Genomic DNA, 6,000 nt, shown 5'->3' on the forward strand with positions numbered 1-6,000 from the left:
TCTCTCCCCTGAATACAACTACAACAAGTTGTTGATAAATTTCTGCCATGAAAACCTATTTAGAATTCTAAAACGAAATCATAGGATGCATATCCTCCAGGATTGCATATTTAGAAAAAGGGAGACTTTAGTCCAGGCAGCATCTATTCTATCAAAAATACTGGGTTACTTCAGGTGTAGATAATGCAATATACTAACAAGAAAAATCTGTGTGCCATTGGACTTTAGTTTTCGGAAGGTCAGAACAGTTGTAAAATTCTGATTTCCCGATTTCTCCATTTGGTCAACTATTCAGTTACTCAAACCTGGTTATTTACAACAAAAGAAAGAATAACAAAAACAAAACAAAACAAAAGAAAGAGACAAGAAAGAAGGAAAGGAAGGAAGGAAGGAAGGAAGGAAGGAAGGAAGGAAGGAAAACATGAAATATCTTGCAGACCTTGGAAATAAGGTTACCAATGAGAGTTAAACTAGTAAAATCCATATGCAATGAGTAAGATTAATGAGCTTCCCTGAGGAACTAGTAACATACCTGCCATTAACAAATTTCAGGGAAGATTAGGAAAAGAAGGAGAGCAGGAATTTTAGTCTAGAACTATCCAGGGGAGAGAGGTGCTTGGTGATAGTGGTGGCAATGTTGCTGGCACAGAAGAGTGGAAGCAAGGGGACCCGCTAAAGGTTACTGCTACATGCCAGCTGAGGATGGTGACTGAGATAAATCTTGGAAGTGGAAATGGAGTGAAGCAGGTAGGTCCAAGATTTATTTTGGAGCTAGGCAAGGGACTTGGTAAGGATTGGTTTATAAGAGTTGAGGAGAAGGTAGCTAGAAGATTTACTCTCAGATTTCTGACATGATTACTGGATGGATGAAGGCTATTATCTGATATGGGCAGTACTGAGGGAGGAGGAACAGATTTGGGGGAAAGATCAGGCAGGTAATTTTGGGTAGGCTAAGTTTGAGATATCTGTGAGACATCTAGGAGAAATAAACCAGGTCTGGGAAAGTCTCGGTTTGAAAAGTCTATACTAAACTTGGAAACCATTGGTAATAGACTGTATTTAAAGGAATAAAAGAGAAGGAGGTAATGTAGGGAGAGTATAGAATGAAAAAAGATACACTTCAGGTCCAAACATTCAGCATCCAACAATGAGGGAGCAGGAAAAGGAAAAAGGAACCAGCAAAGAATCCTGAGAATAAGGAGAATCATATTAGGGAAAGGCAGTGTTTTAAGAAGGAAGCAGCCAGCTGTTAAATACCAATGAGAGGTCAAGATGGAAATCAAAAAGTATGGAGTTAGTGGAGTTAGCCATAAGGAGATCATGGGTGTTCATGGCAAAGTGTTTTGGCATGAAGATAGGAGCAGGAGCCACACTGGTTTGGGATCGTTCATATATTCATTTAGTAAACACATAGTAAGTAATTTATAACATGTCAGGTATAAAATATTGGGGAAACAATAAACAAGACAGAAACAATCCCCATTCAGGGAGGGGAATCCATTAAATAAATGACCACAGAAGTATTGATTCTATCATACTTAAGGTAAGGGCTATGAAGGGGCGCCTGGGTGGCTCAGTCGGTTGAGCATCCGACTTCGGCTCAGGTCATGATCTCACGGTCCCGTCCGGGAGTTCAAGCCCCACATCAGGCTCTGTGCTGACCGCTCAGAGCCTGGAGCCTGTTTCGGATTCTGTGTCTCCCTCTCTCTCTGACCCTCCCCCGTTCATGCTCTGTCTCTCTCTGTCTCAAAAATAAAATAAAATGTTAAAAAAAATTTTTTTTAAATACTAAATATTAAAAAAAAAAAAGGTAAGAGCTATGAAGAAAAAGGAAAGGATACCATGAAAATGTATAACAGAAAAACCCAGTCCAGCTTGAAAGCAAGGGAAGATTGCCCCCCAAGGAAGTGATGTATTAGCTGTAATTGAAAGACTTAGGTAGTCACAGAAGTGAGGCAAAGGAGAGAGAGGGTGTGTTCCAGGCAACACACACATAGAGTCCTAGAGGGGGAAGAGGTCATTGTTGAAAGTCAGCAGTGTGGCAGGGCCATGGTGAGCAAGGGGACCCAACCCAGGGGTGTACATAGGTCTTCCAGTATTTCATGTTGCTGAAATGCAGGAGTACAAGAAGAAATGTGTCAAGAATAAAGATCTTAGGGGGAAAGCTGGAAAATCACACTGCTTGAAGGTGAGGAGTTCCTTCTGAGGTACAAAGTCCATTTTTGTAACAAGGACAGGGAGTGTAGCTGGGAGCATAGAACCTCACAGAATTAGTTTGATTCTGAGAATCAGAGAAGATAGAGTTGAATAGGGAATCCTATTGACAAGTCTTACTTGCAGGAGACAATGGGGAGGAGCTGGCAGACGCTGTTATAAACAACCTGAAAGCTGTCTGTCTGTGGCTGGGAGAAGTAGGAGCTAAAAGAGTTCTTATAGGGGTACCTGGGTGGTTCAGTCCATTGAGTATCCAACTCTTGATTTCGGCTCAGGTCATGATCCCAGGGTCGTGGGATCAAGCCCTGTGTAGGGATTTTCTTGGGATTCTCTCTCTCTCAACCTCTGACCCTCTCTCCCACTCACACACTCTCTCTCACAAAAAAAAAGGAAAAGAAAAAGAAAAAGCTCTTACAGACAACCTGGGTTATAGAGGAATTTCCCATTAGCCTTGTCCTCTTCTCTTCATGTCATGTCTATAAATAGCTGGTCCAAAGTGATTCACTTCATTCATTAGTTATCAATAAAATTCCACAATAGGAACTGTATAAACATGATAAAGGAATAAAGGGAAGTGAAAAGAAATAAAGAATATTCACCAGAAAAAAAATATTGTTGAGGAACAAATGAAAGTTTTGATAGAACAGTTTGCCATAAAACTGAAGAGGGCATCCAATGTGGAGACACTCCACATTGGAGGTAAGGTGGGGGGAGGGGGCAAAGTAGGGGTGGGGGAAGGGCAACACAGGTACAGAACCTGAATGGGATGAGAAGGGCATCTTCACAGGGAAGTGGTATTAACATGGGGTGTCAAAGCCCTAAAAGGGTGAGGAAGAGAACACATGTGTTTAGCACAGCTCAGTGTGAGGTGAGGGAGACTGGGAATGATAAAGAGGATGACTATAGCTAAAGGCTAGTGTTGGGTATAGGAGCCTGAATATGTTGGGGACAGCATTTGCTCAGGTGAGGAGGGAGCCACAGAGATAAGAGATTGGTACACAGTGAGGGATTGAAAAAATAAGTACTACATTAAGGATGATGGGAGCAAGGTTTCTCACTATTGGAGAAGAGAGGTATACATATGGAAGGAAAAAAACAGAATGAACTCTGTGTGATGTTAGATAAAATTGGAGGGATCAGTGTGAGCTCATGATTTGCAATAGACAGAAATAAATAGAAGTATAAATATATGTGTGTACATACACACACATAATTCTCCATAGCTCTGTCTACAGAAAGAGCTTGGGTTGGGAACAGTGACACCTGATAGCAAAGAGTATATCTAGCACCCAAATCTTGGTTACCATACTCCACTATAGGAACCAGGGCTTCTTGAAGAAATGACTTAATCTAGGGCTGGAACAAGAAAAGTACAAGATGAACCTGGAACATCTTGTTGTGCCAGAAAGTAAGGAAATATTCCATGAATGATGGGACATATCAAAGGACACAGAAGCCAGCTTGAATTAACTACTACTGAACAAATCACAGGAAATTTGAGCATAAAAATAAATTATAATAATAACATATCATAACCCATTGAGTAAAATAAGAACAGTGAGTCCATACTGACAATAATCAATTAATAAATTGAAAGTTTGACAAAATATGTGTAGTTACATAACCCAAAGTACCTCCCTACAAAATATCTATTACATAGGGGAAAAGAGTAACTTTACAGTGGAGAAGCATGGTTATACCACCTTAATCAAGTGATCAGAATTACTATCATTATCAATGAGACATACTGAAATCATGTACCACTTGAAAGGATGTGATGAGAAGAAAACAGTTGAGATATTCATGCAAAAAAAATGCATAAGCTGAATCTAATCATGAGAAAATATTAGACAAGCTCAATTTGAGGAATATCCTGCAATAATTTGTCTGTAATCTTTAAATGAGTCATTGTCATGGGAGTCAAAGAAAGCCTGAAGAAATGTTTCAGATTGAAGGAAACTAAAAAGACAAGACAACTAAATCCAACACATGATTCTGAATTGTATCCATTTGCATAAAGGACATTATTAGGTCAATTGGTAAAAATTTACCAGGGTCTGAAGATTATCTGATAGTAATACCATGTATCACTGAGTTTGTTAATTTCATGAGTTTGATGGGGCAAAATGTTAACAATTGGGTTAGGAAATAAAGTTCTTTGGTTTTTTTTTCTAATTAAAAAAAAATTTTTTTTAACGTTTATTTATTTTTGAGACAGAGAGAGACAGAGCATGAAGGGGGGAGGGTCAGAGAGAGGGAGACACAGAATCTGAAACAGGCTCCAGGCTCCAAGCTGTCAGCACAGAGCCCGACGCGGGGCCTGAACTCACGGACCGCGAGATCATGACCTGAGCCGAAGTCGGCCGCTTAACCGACTGAGCCACCCAGGCGCCCCGGAAATAAAGTTCTTTGTATTGGATGGGAATGCAAGCTGGTGCAGCCACTCTGGAAAACAGTATGGAGGTTCCTCAAAAAACTAAAAATAGAACTACCCTATGACCCAGCAGTTGCACTACTAGGCATTTATCCAAGGGATACAGGTATGCTGTTTCGAAGGGACACATACACCCCCATGTTTATAGCAGCATTATCAACAATAGCCAAAGTATGGAAAGAGCCCAAATGTCCATCGATGGATGAATGGATAAAGAAGATGTGGTATATATATGATGGAGTATTACTCAGCGATCAAAAAGAATGAAATCTTGCCAGTTGCAACTACGTGGATGGAACTGGCGGGTATTATGCTAAGTGAAATCAGTCAGAGAAAGACAAAAATCGTATGACTTCACTCATATGAGGACTCTAAGAGACAAAACAGATGAACATAAGAGAAAGGAAGCAAAAATAATATAAAAACAGGGAGGGGGACAAAACATAAGGAACTCATAAATATGGAGAAAAAAATGAGAGTTACTGAAAGGGGGGTGGGAGGGGGGATGGGCTAAATGGGTATGGGTCACTAAGGAATCTACTCCTGAAATCATTGTTGCACTATATGCTAACTAATTTGGATATAAATTTTAAAAAATAAAAATAAAACAAGTTAAAAAAAAACAATGAAATAACATAGGATGCTAAATAGCCACATGCTCAGGATTAGAAATAGAGTGTAATACATGGGATGTTCATAAAATTTTAGGGATGAATGAAAATTTAAACATTTTGGGCATGGAGAAATGGCCCAGTATTATTTGCCTAATGTTTATATAGTATGTAAACATACTGGAAGAAACTTACAAAACTAAATGGTGTATATTCAAAACATTATTTTGTGTAATAAAAATTTTCAAAGAAAAAAGTTCTTTGTAGTGGACTTGCAACTCTTCTATAAATAAAATTTACAAAATTAATATGTATGAAAGAAAATTCAATAATTTTGAATTTGTATTTGTGTTGTATTTGCCTTTGTAAGACAATAGCATAAAGCAGAGATGAAAAAGAGAAGCAATAGTGAAATATTAGAAAGAAATGAGGGGCGCCTGGGTGGCTCAGTCAGTTAAGTGTCCGACTTTGGCTCAGGTCATGATCTCACAGTTCATGGGTTCGAGTCCCATGTCGGGCTCTGTGCTGACACCTCAGAGCCTGGAGCCTGCTTCAGATTCTGTGTCTCTTTCTCTCTCTGTCTCTGTCTCTCAAAAAAATGAATAAACGATAAAAATATTAAAAAAGAAAGAAAGAAATGAAATGTGAGCTGGAAGACCTCAGGAAGGAAAGTGGAATAAAACAAAATCATCCAAAAAAAAAAAAAAATGAAAGCAAAACTGGAAGTATCTCAACGGAGTA

The sequence above is a fragment of the Prionailurus viverrinus genome, chromosome B3 (genome assembly GCF_022837055.1).
Source record: "Prionailurus viverrinus isolate Anna chromosome B3, UM_Priviv_1.0, whole genome shotgun sequence".
Taxonomy (NCBI): Eukaryota; Metazoa; Chordata; class Mammalia; order Carnivora; family Felidae; genus Prionailurus; species Prionailurus viverrinus.